General features: G+C 46.2%; 1 long non-coding RNA gene across 8 annotated transcripts in view; it reads right to left on the bottom strand.

Annotated features, from left to right (window-relative positions):
- LOC111174931 (uncharacterized) overlaps nucleotides 1-20,557 on the bottom strand; it is a 141,292-nt gene that overhangs the window by 43,993 nt on the left and 76,742 nt on the right. The gene's annotated exons all lie outside the window — the stretch shown is intronic.

Here is a 20,557-nt window from a genome sequence, read left to right as displayed (position 1 = left end):
TCTCACTAAACCACACTGCCTCTTTCCCTGGCTCTACCCTAAATCACACACCCTGCCCACAGACCCAGTGAATGGTGTAATGTACTGTGGCGTCTACAATGGAGGCCTGGGAGGCTGCACAGCTGCCCCGGGTGACCAAGTGTGATTTTGGTGCAATATCATGCCCAAGTTTATTCCTTTACTGAGCTCTAAGTGTAGTTTAGCCTGAGCCCCCATCCAGTAGGGGGCAGCTTTCGTTTTCCTTGTTATCTGTGCTAGGGAACCAAAAGGCAGGGACCCCTGGAAACTTCTCCACACTGAGCTAGAAAGGTACCACCATGGAGAGAAATACTTCCGTGCCCCTCCCCAGGCACCACCAAGAAACCTAGTGGGAGCCCAAGCCAGGGACAATGGCAAAGCTGTCACCTACCCTGGCCTCCTTCCAAGTGCCTCCCACACTGAGAAGGGGCTTCTGGAAGAAGAAGGAGGGCATCTCCTCCATTCCCTGGAACTCAACATTTTCAGCCATCTAGATGCAACTCCATGTAGTACCTTCTCCTTGACTCCTTCTCCAACTTCTCCCTGCCAGGACCACTACTCCCCTTCTAGCCTCTGAACCCGCTTATTACCTTGCCTCCTCACGAACAGCTTAATTATACTGCATATGACACTGTCCTGCATGCTCATTGCTTTGTGTGTCTTCCTTAACGTCTCTGAGAAAACAGTTTTTTACAGCGGTTCTCACAAGGCAGTGGTGCTGCACTGATGGACTGATTGACTGATTTCATCTTTACCGCTGGACCAATGCCAAAAATAAATCCCATGCTTTGCCCCCTCTAAAATGCTGTAGCCATACCACAGAAATATAAAGGACCATAAGAGACTACTACGAACAATTACCTGCCAACAAATTAGACAACCTAGAAGAAAGGGATAAATTTCTAGAAATATAAAACTTACCAAGGCTGAATACGAAGAAATAGAAAATCTGAATAGACCAATTACTAGTGTAGAAGAGATTGAATCAGTAATCAAAAACCTTCCAATGAACAAAAGTCCAAGACCAGATGACTTCACTGGTGAATTCAACAAACATTTAAAAAAAAAAAAACTACTCCCAATCCTTTTGAAACTCTTCTAAAAAACAGAAGAAGAGGGGATACTTCCAAACTCATGAGGCCAGCATCACCACGATACCAAAGCCAGACAAGGACACTATAGGAAAAATTACAGGCCAACATCCCTGATTACCATAGATGCAAAAATCCTCAACAAAATATTACCAAGCTGAATCCAAGAATAAGTTGAAATGATCATACACCATGATCAAGTGGAATTTATTCCAGGGATGCAAACAACCACAAAAGCAATGTGACAAACCACATTAATAAACTGAAGGATAAAAATCATATGATCGGACTCCCTGGTGGCACATTGGTTAAGAATCCATCTGCCAATGCAGGGGACATGGGTTCGATCCCTGATCCAGAAGATCCCACATGCCGTGGAACAACTAAGCCCATGAGCCACAACTACTGAGCCTACGCTCTAGAGCCCGCGAGCCACAACTACCGAGCCCGTGCACCACAACTACTGAAAGCCCACGTGCCCTAGGGCCTGCACGCTGCAACTACTGAGCCCACACACTGCAACTACTGAAGCCCACGTGCTCTAGGGCCCGCATGCTGCAACTACTGAAGTCTGCGTGCCTACAGCCCGTGCTCCGCAACCAGAGAAGCCACTGCAATGAGAAGCCCACACACTGCCACGAAGAGTAGCCCCTGCTCACAGCAACTAGAGAAAACCCGTGCACAGCAACGAAGGCCCAAGGCAGCCAAAAAAAAAATAAATTAAAAAAAAAACCCTCATACCTTAATATTTAAAAAAATTAAAAAACAGGTCATATGATCATTTCAATAGATGTGGAAAAAGTATTTAACAAAATTAATCATTTCATGATAAAAACTCTCAAACTGGGTATAGATGGAACATACATCAAAATAGTAAATGCCACATATGACAAGCCCATAGCTAACATCAGACTCAATGGTGAAAAGCTAAAGGCTTTTCCTCTAAGATAAGAAACAAGACAAGGATGCCCACTCTCACCACTTTTATTCAACATAATATTGGAAGTCCTAGCCAGAACAATCAGGCAAGAAAAAAAGAAATAAAATCCTCCAAATTGAGAAGGAAGAAATAAGATTGTCCTTTTTTGCAAATTATATGATATTATATGTACAAAACCCTAAAGACTCCACCAAAAACCTGTTGGAATTCATAAACAAATTTAGTACAGTTGCAGGATACAAAATAATATTAAAAAATCAGTTGCATTTCTATATGCCAGCAATGAACTAACAGAAAGAGAAATTAAGAAAAAAATTTTTATTTACAATAGCATCAAAAAACACTCAGGAGGGCTTCCCTGGTGGCACAGTGGTTGAGAGTCTGCCTGTTAATGCAGGGGACACGGGTTCGAGCCCTGGTCTGGGAGGATCCCACATGCTGCGGTGCGACTAGGCCCATGAGCCACAACTACTGAGCCTGCACGTCTGGAGCCTGTGCTCCGCAACGAGAGAGGCCGTGATAGTGAGAGGCCCGTGCACCGTGATGAAGAGTGGCGCCCGCTTGCCACAACTAGAGAAAGCCCTCGTACGGAAACGAAGACCCAGCACAGCAAAAATAGATAAGTTAATAAACTCCTACCCCCAACATCTTAAAAAAAAAAAATCACAGTAACTGAGCCCCACCTGGAACAATTAAATTGGAATTTCTGAGGTAATGCATAGTTATTAAAAAAAAAAAAGTAGGAAAGAATTTAACCAAAACAATTAACAAAATGGCACTAAGAATATACATATCGAGGGGGCTTCCCTGGTGGTGCAGTGGTTAAGAATCCGCCTGCCAATGCAGGGGACACAGGTTCGAGCCCTGGTCCGGGAAGACCCCACATGTCGCGGAGCAACTAAGCCCGTGCACCACAACTACTGAGCCTGTACTCTAGAGCCCGTGAGCCACCACTACAGAGCCTATGATCTAGAGCCCGCGAACCACAACTATTGAGCCTGCATGCTGCAACTACCGAAGCCCGTGGACCTAGAGCCCGTGCTCTGCAACAAGAGAAGCCACTGCAATGAGAAGCCCGCGCACTGCAACAAAGAGTATCCCCCGCTCGAAGCAACCAGAGAAAACCCGCGTGCAGCAATGAAGACCCAACGCAGCCATAAATAAATAAATATTTTAAAAAGGACCCAATGCAGCCAAAGATAAATATTTTTTTTAAAAAAAGATAACCAACAAGGACCTACTGTATAGCACAGGGAACTCTAATCGATATTCTGTAATAACCTATATGGGTAAAGAATCTGAAAAAGAATGAATATATGAATATGTATAACTGAATCACTTTGTTGTACACCTGAAATTCACACATTGTAAATCAACTATACTCCAAGAAAATTTAAAAATAAATTTTAACAAACTGTAAGATGTCACTTCACATCTGTTAGGACAGCTGTTATCAAAAAGACAACCGATAACAGGAGCTGGCTAGAATATGGAGAAAAGGGAACACTTGTACACTGTTGGTGGAAATGTAAACTAAAGTACAGCCACTAAGGAAAAAAGTATGGAGGTTCTTTAAGAAATTAGAAATAGAACTACCATATGATCCAACAATCCCTCTTCTGGATATATATCCAAAGGAAATGAAACCATTATCTCGAAGAGGTATCTATACTCCTGTGTTCATTGCAACATTACTCACAAGAGCCAAGGTATGGAAACAACTTAAGTGCCCCACTGATGGATGAATGGGTCAAGAAAATGTGGTTTATATACACACTGAATATTATTCAGCCTTAAAAAAAGAAGAGTATCCTGTCATTTGCAACAACATGGAGGAAACGGGAGGGCATTATGCTAAGTAAAATAAGCCAGACAGAGAAAGACAAATACTGCAAGGTATCACTTATATAGAGAACCTAGAAAAAAATTTTTAAAATTAAGGTCAAACTATAGCAACAGGGAGTAGAAAAGTGGTTGCCAGCTGCTGAGGGTGGGGGAAATCCAGAGAAGTTGGAAAAAGGTTACAAACTTTCAGCTACAAAACGAAAAAGGGCTGATGATCTAATGTGTAGGATGGTGACTATAGTTGATAAGACTGTATTGCATAATTGAAATTTGCTAAGTGAGTAGAACTTAAATGTTCTCACACTAAAAAAGGTGGATATGTGAGGTGATGGATGTGTTAATTAATTCCATGGGGGGAATCCTTTCAAAATGCACATGTATATCAAATCATCACATTGTACACTTTAAATATTTTGCAATTTTTTTGTCAATTATACCTCAATAAGTCTGAAAAAAATAAATTAAAAAAACTACTATAACCATAAACCAACCAACCGCTCCCACAGACAGCTTCTCATTTAGTTTTCCACAGACCAAAGAGTTTACATGTGTTTTGTGCCTGCAAAATCTCAAAGGGAATAGAAAGAATTGCGAAATAACCTCAACAGGTAGCTTAATATAAGATTTCCTTGTTTCTTTCTGGGAACCATCACCTGAATTTTATTGACATAAACTAAATATAGGCCCTTTTTGCCCTTTGTCAACTGAGGATATATTTCTAAGTCCTTTTACCCAGCAACCACTTGCAAACAGCCTAGTGAATCAGAGGCCTGCCCAGTTTCAACCCTGGCAATGAATGAGTCTGCTGGTGTAACTTACACATAATGGGTAGAGATGGATGGACGAGCCAAGGCTCCCAGTTAGTGGTTTTTGCTGTGACCCCAGTTGGGGTCTGGAATGCACTGATATCTTCAATGCACTGTGGCTTTGACCCTGGCATATAGAGTCCTGAGCCTGGCCAGATAGGGCAGGGCAAGGGCAAGATGGTATTGAAAAGACACAAGGGGGACTTCCCTGGCGATCCAGTGGTTAAGACTCCACACTTCCACTCTAGGGGCACAGGTTCAGTTCCTGGTCGGGGAACTAAGATCCTGCATGCTGCATGGAGGAGGAGGAGGAGGAGGAAGAAGAAGGAGAAGAAGGAGAAGAAGGAGAAGAAGAAAGAGAGAGCGAGAGAGAGGGAGAGAGGGAGGGAGGGAGGGAGGGAGGGAGGGAGAGGGAGAGGGAGAGGGAGAGGGAGAGGGAGAGGGAGAGAGAGAGAGAGAGAGAGAGAGAGAGAGAGAGAGAGAGAGAGAGAGAGAGAGAGAGAGGGAGAGAGAGAGAGAGGGAGAGAGAGACAAGGCTAGAGAACGTGGATCCACAACAGGGCAAGGACAACAGTGAGTGGGTAAGTCGGAGACAGGCAATGCATCCAGAGCTAAAGAGGTGAAGGACAGAGCAGGGAGTGAGGGAAATCCCAGCAGCCTCTTGGGGATGGAGGCTTAAACAAGATGAGCTTGGGTGGTAGATACACAGGTGGAGAAACCCTGAAGGGCCAGTCTTATTTTGCTCCCCAGGGAGACTGTTCTTAGAGGTTCTGCGAAAACCCTGTCCTTTCTTAACAAAATGATGGGCTATCAAGAGGGGTTAGAATTGCCAGGTAACATACAGGACACTCAGTTAAATTTGAATTTCAGATAAGCAACAAATAATGCTTTAGTATAAGTATGTCCTATGCAATATTTGGGACATACTTATATTGAAAAAATATTCATCACTCAGCTGAAATTCAAATTTAACTGGTCATCCTGCCATCCTAAACCTGTCAACCTTAGGAGGGGAAGATAATTAATTTCTCACCAAAGAAACTGTTTGTTTGAGAATCACACCTTGGCAGAAAGCTCCCACCTCAACAGTGAGATATGGGTGTAGACACAGTGAAAATAGAAGGAAGCAAAGGAAAGAGGATTTGAAGGGAGCAAGCAGGAGTATTAAGAGATTGGAGAGAGAACAGAAGAGGCAGGAAAAGAAAGAAAATAATAACGTGAGATTAAGGATGTAAAACAGGGGCAGAAAAGTCCAAGTGATGCCAGCCTTACAGGGTATTGGGTCACTTGCAGAGGGAAGCAGTAAGCCCAGGCTTCAGCTCTGAGCAAAATAAGCTGACACTCTTTCGAATGGAGGAGGGAGCCAGCAAAAAGAGTGTGGTCAGGCAAGACAGCCTGAGATCAAGAAGAGAAGGGCAGCTTGCTGGCTGTGTATCCTGGACAAGCTATTTAACCTTGCTGAGCCTCATTTTCTCAGCTGTAAAATGGAGATTAAAAAACAGGGTTTTATACCCTAACTCTGGCACATGTACCACTATAGATTTGTTTTACCTTTTCCAGAATTTTGTATAAATGTAATTATAGAGAATATGCTCTTTGATGTCTGGCTTCTTCAATTTTTTAAAATTCATCCATGTTGTTATTCTTTCATTGCTGACTAGTATTCCCCTATATGGATATACCACAATTTATTTATCCCATTTACCTGTTGTTGGATATTTTGGTAGTTTCCGATTTGGGATTACTGTGAACAAAACTATCAAATACAAGTCTTTGCATACATGTATGTTTCATTTCTATTGGGTAAATATCTAGCAGTGAGACTGCTGGGTCACATGATAAGTAAGGGTCCATTTAGCTCTAGAAGAAGCTGCCAAGCTTCTTTCCAAAGTGGTGGTACCATTTTGCATGCCCATCAGCACTGTATAAGGGTTCCATTTTTTCCACATCCTCACCAACACATGTTATTATTGATCATTTTCATTTCAAGAGCACAGGTTTTGAAGTCAAACAGACTTCAAATTCTAGTTCTGCCACTTGCTACCCCCATAACCTTGGATAAGTCATCTGGTTTTACTGAATCTAGTTTCCTCATTTTAAAAATAAGGATAATATTCATACAATAAAATTTTATGTGGCAAGTGAAAATGAAAACTATGTGTTCAATTGTTTAGCACATCTAATTACTTCCACATTGTATTTAGTCAGTTAGTCTCAATTCTGAAGACTAGTTTGTCTGAGGTTCAAATTTAAGAGCCCTATCAAGATGTCTTTGTATAAAAATTACCTGAAATAGGGCTTCCCTGGTGGTGCAGTGGTTGAGAGTCCGCCTGCCGATGCCAGGGACATGGGTTCGTGCCCCGGTCCGGGAGGATCCCACATGCCGCGGAGTGGCTGGGCCCGTGAGCCATGGCCGCTGAGCCTGCGCGTCCGGAGCCTGTGCTCCGCAACGGGAGAGGCCACAACAGTGAGAGGCCCGCGAACCGCAAAAAAAAAAAAAAAAAAAAAAAAAAATTACCTGAAATAAAGTGCAGCCTGATGCCATGGGCTCACCACAGGGATCAGGCAGAGCTATCAGGTCTGCCTTCACACCTGCCCCAAGGTAGACAGGGGAGGAGCTTACCCTCCAAATCAGGTGTAAACACACTCTCCTAGAGCTTTCTCTCCAGCAGTGGATAACAGAAAAATAATGGGACTTGGAGTCATTAGCCAATTTCTTAAACCTTCTGAGCCACAGACTTTTCATGTGTAAAATGGGGTTTATGATTCTTATGACATAGTATTACTGTCAAAGAGCAACATTTGACAAACTGTAAGTGCTACACAAATGATAGTTTTACTTCCACTAGAGAGAGAAAAAAAGATTACATCCAGATAGGGACCTTCTTAAAACTAATCAAATGGCAAATACAAATCCTCCTTGTCAACTTTCCTAGCCACACTAGAGATGATGGGTTTCTGTGCCAATGGGCAATTGAGGAAGTTCACTACAGGAGGGGCCAGTATCCCAGTATTCCTATTTGGCACAGGAGAGAGGGAAACCGGCCACCAGAGGCCAGGCCAGGCACACAAGATATTGACCCTTGGCGATTCCAGTTCAATAGGGCTGAGGTGAGCTCCAGGAATCTCCAAGTAATCAATCTCCCGAGCTGATTCTAATACTCAGGTCTGGGAACTACAGACTAATAGTTCTAAAAATGTGGTCCTCTGACCACTAGCATCAGCATCACAAGGGAACATGACAGAAACGCAAACTCTCAGTTTCCATCCCAGGTCTATCCCATCAGAAGTTCTGGGGGTGGGACCCAGCAATCTGTGTTTTAAAAAGCCCTCCAGGTAATTCCGATCAATATCCAAGTTTGAGAACCACTGTAGTAGTCAATGACCATCAAGGACTTCCCAACACAGAGGGGCTGAGGCCAGAGCAGGAGAAACAGCAAGGGAACAGATCTGTAAAGAAAAATCAGGGAGTGTTGCTGGTTCCAGCCCCGATGGCTATGGTCACACATAGGACTCTGCTTGATCCAAAAGTACAATAAGGACTGACTGCCCCCTACTCCACTCTGTCCCTCTGGGTCCTGCTCGCTGGGTGAACAAGGTGGGCAGCTTACGTCCTGGTAAGCAGAGAAAGGCTGGGCTCCCCCGGCTTTGCTGATCTTCTATTCTGAATTTCAGTATAGTTTGGCACATTGATTGAGACAGGCTGCCAACCCCCAGATACAAGACCCCAAACGCGAGTTTAAAATGTGTTAGACTGTGGTAACCGAGCTTTAAAAAGGCATTGAAAAGAAGACTGGAAGGAAACATGCCAAATTAGAGATGAAAGGGTGGACTAATCTTAAAATCACAGTTCTGTTTTGTTCAGGTTTCTAAAGCTAACCACCCCTTTCTCCAGCACACTCATGAGGAGGGAGAAGGCCAGGGTCCCAATATGGAAGCAGAAAGCACTGCAGGTGTTGCCATTGGCCCAGGTGAGCGAGCGTTGGACTGAGTTTCCCAAACAGTGTTCCAGGAGATGTTAACAAGTGTGTCAAGGCAAAAATAAAAGGGGGAGGGGTCCAAAATGTTTGGAAAATTCTGCTTTTAATAGTTCTCATCTGGAAATTCACATTGCATATTTGCATATTAAAGGTGCTGAGGACTCCTGTAATAAAGGAACCTGTATAGCTTCATTTAATCCAGCATTTCCCATCTTTATTGAGCACAGACCCTTCTGTCTTGACACACTCAGAAGCATCCTATGGAGCAGTGTTCTGCAGACTGTCAGCTTGGGAAACACAGGGCTACAAAAATTGTCAGAGACATCCTTTGCACTCCACCTCCTGCTTCTCTTACTGCAGTCTACTGGCCTGCTTGCCTTCCGCCGTGGATTCAGACCAACCTAAACACTTAAACCTAGTTTTGTCTTGGACAGGAAGTCTAAAAACGGCCTCTGCTTTATGCAACCCTAGTTAGTGTCGGTCTCCATGCTTGGTATTCTTGGTCTCTTGCCTAGACACTTTTTTTTTTTTTTTTTTTTTTTTTGCCCAGGCTGTTTGTTGCCAGACATGAGTCCTTGACAATTCTTCTTCAGAATTCTGGGCCTGGGCTCTGAAAACCCAGACTCTGGGCCTGATGTGCCTCCTGCCCCAGCTCTTCCAGACCTGAGCCTGGCCTGCTGGGTGGCACACCCCTGCCTGCTGCTCCCTACATCAGCTGTCTCTGGGCATGACCTTGGACCTGCTCTTTTCTAGTACCTATGCCCCTCCCTCTAGAAGCATTCCTGCCCCTCCCCTGGGTGTTCCATGTCCTGTTCTCATTCAGATGCCAACTCAGCTCCCAGAGCACTTTGGTTAATTTGCAGGTGTTTTTCTAAAGACTTGCATTTGGGGGTAATAAAATAAGGCATGACAGCTACTGGTAAAAAATCTGCCAGGGCTTGGATGGAATGCCCCTCTGAAAGTTCTTTGCTGGTTGGTGACACTGTGCATTCAAGGCAGGTGACCACCATAGCATGTGCATGTGACCAAAGAGCACCAGAACTGGGGGCAGACAATTTGCATTATGGACCTAGATCTGTGACCTTGAGCAAGTCCGTTAACCTCTCTGAGCCTCAGTTTTCCCATCTATAAAATGAGGTTAATAATACCTGTCCTGCCTAGCTTAAAAGGAGGCATCAGGAGGAGTAAGATGAAACAAAGCCTTACGGGCTAATTAGAAGGTGTACATTGCCATAACAATGTAAGGCATTCTTATCAGTGTTTTACAATTTAGCGTCTTCTGCCCACATCACAGGCTCAGGATAGGAGCAGGGTGAAGGGTGTTGTTGCTTTTTTTTTTTTTTTTTTAGGTACAAATAAATGTCTTTCAAAGGCTGGCTCTACAAGCAGTCATGAAGTGACAGTGACATTGCTGACCACTTCCCCCTATCCACCCCACTGAATTAAAAGTTTCAACGAAGTGACCACTCAGCCTGACGCTTTGGCACAGAAACATGGCCATAAATGAATGGGGTTGGCCACTGGACTCAGGGAGATTTCAGTTCCCTCTCTGGCTGGATGAGCACCATGCCCAGGGGAGGATGAATCTGTCCCTCTCCACGGAGCAGGCCCTCCCTGCCAGGGTAAAACCACTGATGAGACTGGAATAGACTGTACGGCCCCTTCGAGGAGACACTGGAACAGTGGGTGATGACACTTGCTCTGGAATCAGATGACACTGATTTGTGTTCTAACCCTGCCACTTACTAGCTCTGAGACCTCAGACATAGAGTTTAGTTTCTTTTGCCCTTATACTTCTTTTAAATGGAGGTAACAGTGCCTACCACACAGGTTGATATGACAACACTGTGAAAACTACCAAAGCTCTATGTGAGGGCTTCTCTGGTAGCGCAGTGGTTGAGAATCCACCTGCCAATGCAAGGGACACGGGTTTGAGGCCTGGTCCGGGAGGATCCCACATGCCGCGGAGCAACTAAGCCAGTGCTCTACAACTACTGAGCCTGCGCTCTAGAGCCCGCAAGCCACAACTGCTGAGCCCACATGCCACAGCTACTGAAGCCCACACACCTAGAGCCCGTGCTCCGCAACAAGAGAAGCCACCGCAATGAGAAGCCCGTGCACCACAATGAAGAGTAGCCCCCTCTCGCCGCAACTAGAGAAAGCCTGTGTGCAGCAACGAAGACCCAATGCAGCCAAAAATAAATAAAAAAATTTTTAAAAAGCTCTATGAGTGGAAGCTAGAGGCAGTGGAGGTGGAGATGATGGAGTTGGTGCCATGGTGCCAGTGATGGAAAGGCAGCAGCAGAAGTGGCAGAGGCAGTGGTGGAAGTAACAAGTTGGCAGAAACGGAAGTGATGATGGCTGTGTATAGCTGGATTGGATTCCAGAGGAGAAATGGGTCTGTCCAAAATCTCTGGGAGTAATGTCCATCCTAGAAAGAGAGCCTCAGAGATCCCAGAACAGATGAAGTGAGAGAGTGGCATGGACATATATACAGTACCAAATGTAAAATAGATAGCTAGTGGGAAGCAGCCGCATAGCACAGGGAGATCAGCTCGGTGCTTTGCGACCACCTAGAGGGGTGGGATAGGGAGGGTGGGAGGGAGATGCAAGAGGGAGGAGATATGGGGATATATTTATAGCTGATTCACTTCGTTATAAAGCAGAAACTAACACACCATTGTAAAGCAATTATACTCCAATAAAGATGTTAAAAAAAAACAACAAAAAAGATCCCAAAACAGAGAAAAGACACCTAACATACCCATGGGATCCTAACAACCACGTCCCTGGAGTTTAGGAAGGTTTTGGTCACAAGGGGTGCTCGGTGAGGCTGCAGGACACAAACCTCTCCACCGCAGGGATGTCCCAGGGGGCCAGCCGTGGGAAGAGGGGAAATGCTTGCATTCTCTTTCTGTCTGGTCCTGGGTCACTGGACCACAGAGTTCAGCAAGTTGCAGACAAGGCTGGGAACTAAGTTCTTTTTGAATTCCAAACTATAATCTTCTACTTTCTGGTGAAGGAGACTTCAGCCTTTCTAACCACTTCTCAGTGAGGCCCATCAAATCAGTAGATGACTGACCAGCTTTTAGGAAAGATGAAGATCTCTGCTCAAAGAGTGGCCCACGGACCAGCAGTATCGGCATCATTTGGGAGCTTGTTAGAAATGCAGAGGCTCAGGCCCTGCTCCAGACCTACTTAATCAACATTTAAATAAGATTCTTGGGAGACTAATTTTGTGTGTGTGTGTGTGTGTGTGTGTGTGTGTGTGTGTGTGTGAGCAAAACTGTATTCCTTCTGGAGGCTCTAGGTGGAGAATCCATTTCTTTTCATTTTCCAGCTTGTACAGGCCACCTGTATTCCTTCGCTGTAAGACCCCTTACTCCATCTTCAAAGACAGCAATACAATACTCAAAAAAAATTTAAGAAGCACTCATATAGTGAGCTATGTCTGGACTGAAGTCCTTCCTCAGTCTCTGGTGTCATTTTTCACAGTATTCAATCAAATATTCATTCCTGTTCATTCAATAGATATTTACTATGCATCTACCTTGTGCCAAGCATTGCACCAGACCCTAGGGACAGGGCAGTAAACAACGCCAGTCTAGGTCCTGAAGAGCTTGTGGTGATGTCTTCCAAAGGAATGGAAACCAAGGCCATGGCCATAGCCAGTCCTCCAGGGCAGATGCTTCCCTGGCTGCATTCAGGGAGATGTCCAGAGTGCTGGACATTCACTGTGACACATTCCCCTGTGGAAACCTCACCTTGCTGTTGACAGCAGAGCACAGTGAGTGTTTATGGCTGCAGGTGCTGGCATTCGTACCTGGCATACAGTAGGGACATACTGTATGCACATAGAACTGGATCACTCACTTACGGCTGACTGCCTCTCCTCCGCCAGCCTTCTCTCTTCTCCCCTTTTCTTCATCCCCTCCGTCCCTTTCCTTCCTCCTCCTCCAGAATTGTCTCCCAAAAGGCCTCCTTTATTCTTTCCTACCATTTTCCCCTACCTCTTCCAAAAATCTCCATGTGCATTTTACCAATCTGTGTAACAAAAACAGCTGGGGATCCAATGGCTCTCAAGCGTCTGTTTTAAGCCAGGATGACATACACATATTATGTACCCCCGACGCACAGCACTTAGGAACATCTATAGCTTTGTAACGTGACTCTTCCTTTTGAAGGCTCTTCAATTCAAATGCATAGTTGGGGCAAGCCAATCACCCGCCCACAGGCGCCAGGACGCTGGGGTGCCTCAGCTGCCCACTCCAGGAAGATTAGATGCAGCTGTAAAGCTCTGATATGCCAGGCGGCCCTGCCACCGGATAATATTTTGAAGGGCCAAGGGACCTCCCCTTTTTGGCTAATAGCAGCAAACACAGCTCAAACCCAAGGCGGCATTGGGGCACAGGCAGGGCACACAGCAAACAGGGCTGTTTCAAGTGGTATAATCCAAATTCACACCCTGGCTATGAGGCAGGAATTTAGAAATTCATTCCTCCAGAGGGGAATGAAGTATTGGGCTGTTCCAAAGTGGTAGCATAGAGTAGATGGTCTAAGTGCCTGAGCCCACACCCCTTCCTGGTTCTTACCAACATGCAACCAGAGCTAGACTCCACATCCACAATCAACATCGTGGGTGAGGCCCAGACCTCAGCCTTCCCTGTAATTTCGATGGATATTGTGTGACTCCTTGCCCAGAGGACTGAACTTGATCTCTCGGATAGAATATCCAGCATAGATCCTCTCTTACGAAAAGGAAAGAAAAGGAAAGAAAATTGCCTCTGGCTTTCCAAGTGAAAGAAATAGATTCCCTCTCCCCAAGCCCCTGTTTACAGCAAAGCTGACGCAGAGGGCTAATGTGTATTTATTCAAGGCAGTCACTCGGGTTTGCAAAATACAGAGGGCTCAAGTCCCCTGTACAGGATGTGGGCTGGGAGGGGGGAGAAGGGGCCTTCGTGATGAAGTAGATGCTTGACCTCCTTCACCCTCATAACTGCACTATTTGTGAAGTAGGCATGAGGGATTCCATTTCAGAGATGAGAAAACTGAAACTCAGCGGGATGAAGAGAAATTCCCTCAAAATACCCAGATTCATAGAACAAAACCAGGGTTCAGAGGCTGGTTGGCCCGATTCCAAAGTGCTTTCCTCTACAACCCTCTGCATTCGCTCCAGAAACCTCCCCCAGGGAGGGCAGGGGCGGGGCGCACACGTGGAAGGTAGACTTGTAATTAAAGCTCGGAAAATCCATGACCTCCTTGGAAACTATCTAACTGATCATTCACCCCACGTTGTTTCCCAGCAGTGGAATTGGGGCTCAGGCATCAACAGTCCCACCTCCCTCAGCACCCCCCCGGCACCTTTTCTCGTCTGGAGCCAATCCTGGCAGGTGTACAACCTCTCACCCACCAGCCGTGTGTACTGGAGTCACCTTTCCAGGCACACAGCTGTTGCAACAGACACTCACATGTCCACTTACCTTCTCTGAACCGTCCAGTCACCACCGAGTTCTTGGGTAGCTCCTGTTTCTAGGCCTGGAGTCCCTGCCTCTTTGGCTGGTCCCTGCTATGAAGCCTTGCCCTTGGCCCACCCAGCTCTAAGCCCAATGGACTTTCAAGTGGCTACCTGTCTACTCTTGCTTCTCCCCAAGACCAAGAGACTCCCCCTTCCGTGCCCCACACTTGGACACTAGCAAACCCTTGTCATTTGTCAAACCCAATTACTGATGTGGACACAGTAAGTTTTTGGTTCCCTCCCTCAGAATCCAACTCCCCAAATGTGCGCCTACCCCTTCCCCACGCCCAGCGTTAAGATCCTGGCATTCCTTCCAGCCCCGCCCACCTGAGCCACCACCTTCACAGGTGCAGACACAATGATGGTGATGTGACTGTGAGGACTGGTGCATTATTTAGCATCAATGTTTAAAACACATAGGCTAGAACTTTCACTGCCTGCTAATAAACATGGAGTTACAGGATTGAATTACAGCACTGGGACAATTGATTTTTACCAATAACTTTTCATAATATGATTTATTGATTTTAACATGACACAACTAACTCAGGCACACCAGTTCCTGACTGCATGTAATACTGATATCCCATTCATCTTCCCGTCCCTGGAATGACAAAGCACTGGCAGTTAGAGATGTGAAACAAAAGCCTGAAACCCCAATAAAGCCGACAGTACTCATGGCATAACATTCAAGTGCACCCCTTCCAAGGGAGGTGCTGCCACACATCACCATGGCAAGGGGCTAGAGGGAGATGGGTAATGAGAAGTATGGGAGGTGCCGGGCATATTGTGAACAGTGGAGAATGCAAGTTACTCATTGACAGTGTTTGCTCATGCAAGGCAACTAGGAAGGGTACCAAGTAACAGGGCAGAAATCGATAACTCACTGACAGACAGCCTAGAATCTTTGGCCCGTACCCAAGAGCACAAGAGAAAGCTGTCCGAGAGACCAGCATCCACTCTGGCCCGGCCTGCACGTTAGGCCCTAGTGTGCCTAACGGGACCTGCCTGTCCCTGCTGGCTGTCCACCCTCCTCCATGGCGGAGTCCCACCAGTTCCCTTACTTGTTGCCGCTGGCTGGCCACGGTTCCTCCTTTGGGATGCGCCTTCTCCTCTCGGGAAGAAGCACGCACTGGACAGACACCATAGTGCGTCTTCAAAGCCAACACCCCAAACAGGCCAGGATATACCTGAGCAGCCTGCCGAGACACTCACTGCAGCCCAAGGAGCCCTCCAGCTTTGCTTCCAACACTTACAACTTTCACCTGGGTGCCTACTAGAGCAGTGTTTCTCAGAATCACCTGGAGAGCTTAAAATTCAGATTGCTGCTAATTTAGTTAGCCTGGGGGAGTCCAAGAATTTGCCTTTCTAACGATTCCCAGGTGATACTGATGCTGCTGGGCCCAGGACCACCTTTGGAGAGCCGACCACTGTGTGAGTGAAAGCCTGAGAGTGCTTTGAGTCAGTGGAAGGCACAGCTAGTGCTTCATTCTCTTGCAAAACTGGTCCTGAGCCCAAGATGGAACTAGACAGTAAAGCACGTCAACAGCCCTCCTCTCTCGTCCAGTATAAGGCGTGGTTCCCCCGAGCGAAGCCCGGCTCTAATATTGTTCTTGAGTTCCTGTTTGGGGGCAATCAACAATTAAATGAGAACTTTATGGCACTTTCAGAACACACTGTGTGGGATGGACCCCAAGATAGACTTCTACTGAATTCCAGGCAGCTGTAGATTACAGGTCCTGGGCCTCCCATGAATTTACAAGGCTGGTGATTGACAGAGGCCAGACAGCCTGGTGGGGTGTCCCCATCTGGAGAAGGCACATTCTGAAGCTCCTCTCTGGGCCTCCCTGGAGTTGCTGCTTTGCTCTGAAGCAGGCCTCCAGGACTTCATTTATTTACAAAGCAAAAGGAATCTGGAGCTGGTGCACTGGAGGTAGGTGATTCAGCAGTCTGCTCTGGCCTCCCCATTCTAGGGAAGAGATCACTGGGCTTGGAGTGAAGGAATGCAGGCTCCAGGCCTCCTCAGCACTAAATGGATACGTGACTTCAAGCATCGTCTCAACATCACTGAATAGCTTATTTCTTCTCTCAGGGGGAAAAAATATATCTGTCCTAATCACAAATGCATAATGATGTTCTAGGACATTATTTAATTTCATTAGTATTATTGTATTTTTTCTAGGAGAGGATTATTTACCCCAAAGAAGCTTCTTCCTTGTTCAGGGACACTTTCCTGGCCCCTCCCTCCTGTATGATTTTTGCCAGTGTTTCATCAAACACTTGTTGAGCCCCATCTCCTTGCCAAGCACTGCACCAAATACCAGAGCACAAAAATGAAGCAGACAAGATTCTCAGCCTCAAAGAGCTCTCAGCCTAGTAGGAGTGACAGCAAGTGTCAAATAATCCCATTCCAATGGGATGTGTTGATACCAGGGTGTGCAGAGGGCACTCTGAAGCAGAAGAGAGGCCTAGTATTCCTACCTAATATTTAGTCTTCCATCTTCCTTAGTAACAGAACTCCCAGTTTTTAGTTTGATATGGGGTCACCCAAATAAAGATTATAGTTTCCATCCTGCCAGGTAGCTAGGTGTGATCATGTGACTAAGTTCTGGCCAATGAGACATAATTGCAAATGGTATGGGGATAATTCTAAGAAATGTCCTTAGACAACAATTAGCATGTGCCCTTTCTCCTTACCCCTTCCTCCATCCTGTTGCCTGGAATGCAGATGTGATGGCTGGAGCTCCAGCTGCATCGCGTACACCATGAGGATAGAGATGTCCTTGAAATTGATAGAGCAGTGAACTAGAAAGGAGTCTGGGTCTCTGACAGCTTTGTGTACCAGACCTGGGTTGCCTATCTCCAGCATTCATTTGCATGAGAGAAAGTAAATAAACTTCTATCTCATTTTTAAGCCCCTATTATTTTGGCTTTTCTGACACATGCAACTGAGCCTAATCCCAACTAATTCAAAGCCAGGTTGTGAGTGGCTTGACGACTCTGGACTTCATCATATAGGCAATAAGGAGCTACAGACAGTTTATAAGCTGTGGAGTAACTTGAGGGGGAAAGATAAAGGGAGAAGGAAAAAAAAAAAGGACCCAAGATGTAAAGAGACTATGGAAATTTATTTCTGTTGATATTAGTGAGGAACCTCTGATTTGAAGGGAAGGTAGGTGAGCATGATTTTAGACTTGTGGTCTTTGAGGGGACTGCAGTGATTCAATGTTAAAGAATCCAAAAGGTAACTGGGGGTGTAGAAGTGAATCAGAAAAGAGAGGTAAGGACTGGATCTGTAGGAATTACTTGTATAAAAGTAATAGCTGACATACTACAACATGGATGAATTTTGAGGGCATTATGCTGAGATAAGCCAGTCACAAAAGGACAAATACTGTTTGATTTCACTTCCATGCGGTACCTAGAGTAGTCAGATTCATAGAGACAGAAAGTAGCACGATGGTTGCCAGGGGCTGGGAAGGTGAGAATAGGGAGTCAATGTTTAATGGAGACAGAGCTTCAGTTTTACGGGGTGAAAGGATCTCTGGAGCTGGATGGTGGTGAAGTTTGTACAGTATGAATATACTTAGAATATACTTAACACCACTGAACTGTACACTTAAAAATGGCTAGGATTGTAAAAACATATACGTCTGTGTGTGTGTGTCTGTATGAATAAATAAATAAAGGAAATCTCTATTAACTTTTAAAAGTAATAGCCCAACCTCAAGAGGAGATGAGGTTTCCTGGGAAAGAGGGAAAAGTGAGTCAGAAGGGGTCACCTTTGGGAAACAGAAGAAGGAAGCTGGTCTAAAGAAAGAGAGACAGTTGGTCTGAGAGATGGAAGGAGAGGGAGGAAAGGCTTTACGTCACAAAAGGCAAAGAGGGAGAGAATTTGTGACATGATTCAGAAACGTTTGGAAAGTAGCAATGCCAGAGAGAGAGAGAGAGAGAGAGAGAGAGAGAGAGAGAGAGAGAGAGAGAGAGAGAGAGAGAGAGAGAGAGAGAGAGAGAGAGAGAGAGAGAGAGAGAGAGAGAGATTGTTCAGCAAAGTCTAACCAAATTGTTTTGGTAACAAAAGAGTCTGTGAGTTAGCATTGCATGGGAGACTGAAACTGCAGGTGGTGATCATCTAAATTGGATTTTTCAAAGCTGGTCAAAGAAAATGTCATGTACAGACAGACTGGGCCTGCGTGAAGAGCAACCCAGGCACCCATTCCATTGTAATTATTTTCAAAGTAAAAGGGCTGCCTGCATGAAGTGCAATGGAGAATCCATCCAATCAGAAGTCAGTTTCTGAGCTATGGTAGGAACCCAGAAATGCAGGGTAAAATGTGGCAGCAGCACACTGGGGGAAATGCCCAGGAAGAGGGAAAAACATGGTCCCAGAGAGAAGAGAATTCTAGTAAAGAATCTTCACTGTCTTAAAACTGCTCCCTCCACTTTGAGTCGGTCTGGAGAGGTAACATTTAACACTTGATCCATCTGGGATCACTTTAAGAACTGAGGCCTGTGGAAAAAACCTTGGCTTAATGTCTGGTAACAGAATTCCTCTCAGGGAGGAAACCGTCTTCCCACAGGATAGTACCTTTACCAGCCTTCAGATGGCAGGTGTGACTGGAGGCATAGGCTAGCAGGAGACAAGCTTATGAAGGAAAAGGTTAAATAGGGCTGTATCGGCGAAGGGATGGGAGAACAGAGTGGGGCACCAGCAGGAGTACAGAGTCCCCTAAAAGTAGAGGGCTCAGGCTTCCCTGGTGGCACAGTGGTTGAGAATCCACCTGCCAATGCGGGGGACACGGGTTCGAGCCCTGGTCCCAGAAGATCCCACATGCCACGGAGCCACAACTACTGAGCCTGTGCGTCTGGAGCCTGTGCTCCGCAACGAGAGGCGGCGACAGTGAGAGGCCCGCGCACCGCGATGAAGAGTGGCCCCTGCTCGCCGCAACTAGAGAAAGCCCACTCACAGAAACGAAGACCGAACACGGCCAAAAATAAATAAAAAAATTTTTAAAAATGTAAAAGTAGAGGGCTCTCACAGTCCACTGTTTGCAACTCTGTAATGAAAACGCACTCCTTCTGTCTCCTCCTGAAACTTACTGGAATAGGGAGGTTTGGGTAAAAAGTATTACCAAGTAATAGGGCAGAAATCGATAACTCACTGACAACAAGGCAGCCTAGAATCTTTGGCCCGTACCCAAGAGCACAAGAGAAAGCTGTCCGAGAGACCAGCATCCACTCTGGCCCGGCCTGCACGTTAGGCCCTGCTGTGCCTAACCGGACCTGCCTGTCCCCGCTGGCTGCCCACCCTCCTCCATGGCGGGGTCCCACCAGTTCCCTTACTTGTTGCCGCTGGCTGGCCACGGCTCCTCCTTTGGGATGCGCCTTCTCCTCTCGGGAAGCAGCACGCACTGGACAGACACCTCAGTGCCTCTTCAAAGCCAACACCCCAAACAGGCCAGGATATACCTGAGCAGCCTGCCGAGACGCTCACTGCAGCCCAAGGAGCCCGCCAGCTTTGCTTCCAACACTTACAACTTTCACCTGGGTGCCTACTAGAGCAGTGTTTCTCAGAATCACCTGGAGAGCTTAAAATTCAGATTGCTGCTAATTTAGTTAGCCTGGAGGGAGTCCAAGAATTTGCCTTTCTAACGATTCCCAGGTGATACTGATGCTGCTGGGCCCAGGACCACCTTTGGAGAGCCGACCACTGTGTGAGTGAAAGCCTGAGAGTGCTTTGAGTCAGTGGAAGGCACAGCTAGTGCTTCACTCTCTTGCAAAACTGGTCCTGAGCCCAAGATGGAACTAGACAGTAAAGCACGTCAAAAGCCCTCCTCTCTCGTCCAGTATAAGACGTGGCTCCCCCGAGCGAAGCCCGGCTCTAATATTGTTCTTGAGTTCCTGTTTGGGGGCAATCAACAATTAAATGAGAACTTTATGGCACTTTCAGAACACACTGTGTGAGATGGACCCCAAGATAGACTTCTACTGAATTCCAGGCAGCTGTAGATTACAGGTCCTGGGCCTCCCATGAATTTACAAGGCTGGTGATTGACAGAGGCCAGACAGCCTGGTGGGGTGTCCCCGTCTGGAGAAGGCACATTCTGAAGCTCCTCTCTGGGCCTCCCTGGAGTTGCTGCTTTGCTCTGAAGCAGGCCTCCAGGACTTCATTTATTTACAAAGCAAAAGGAATCTGGAGCTGGTGCACTGGAGGTAGGTGATTCAGCAGTCTGCTCTGGCCTCCCCATTCTAGGGAAGAGATCACTGGGCTTGGAGTGAAGGAATGCAGGCTCCAGGCCTCCTCAGCACTAAATGGATATGTGACTTCAAGCATCGTCTCAACATCACTGAATAGCTTATTT

This window comes from Delphinapterus leucas, chromosome 13, assembly GCF_059928025.1.
Source record: "Delphinapterus leucas isolate spDelLeu-1000000601 "Yukka" chromosome 13, BTC_Dleu_Yukka2, whole genome shotgun sequence".
Lineage (NCBI taxonomy): Eukaryota > Metazoa > Chordata > Mammalia > Artiodactyla > Monodontidae > Delphinapterus > Delphinapterus leucas.
The sequence above is the reverse complement of the archived record's forward strand: the minus strand, read 5'-3'. Positions and strand labels throughout refer to the sequence as shown.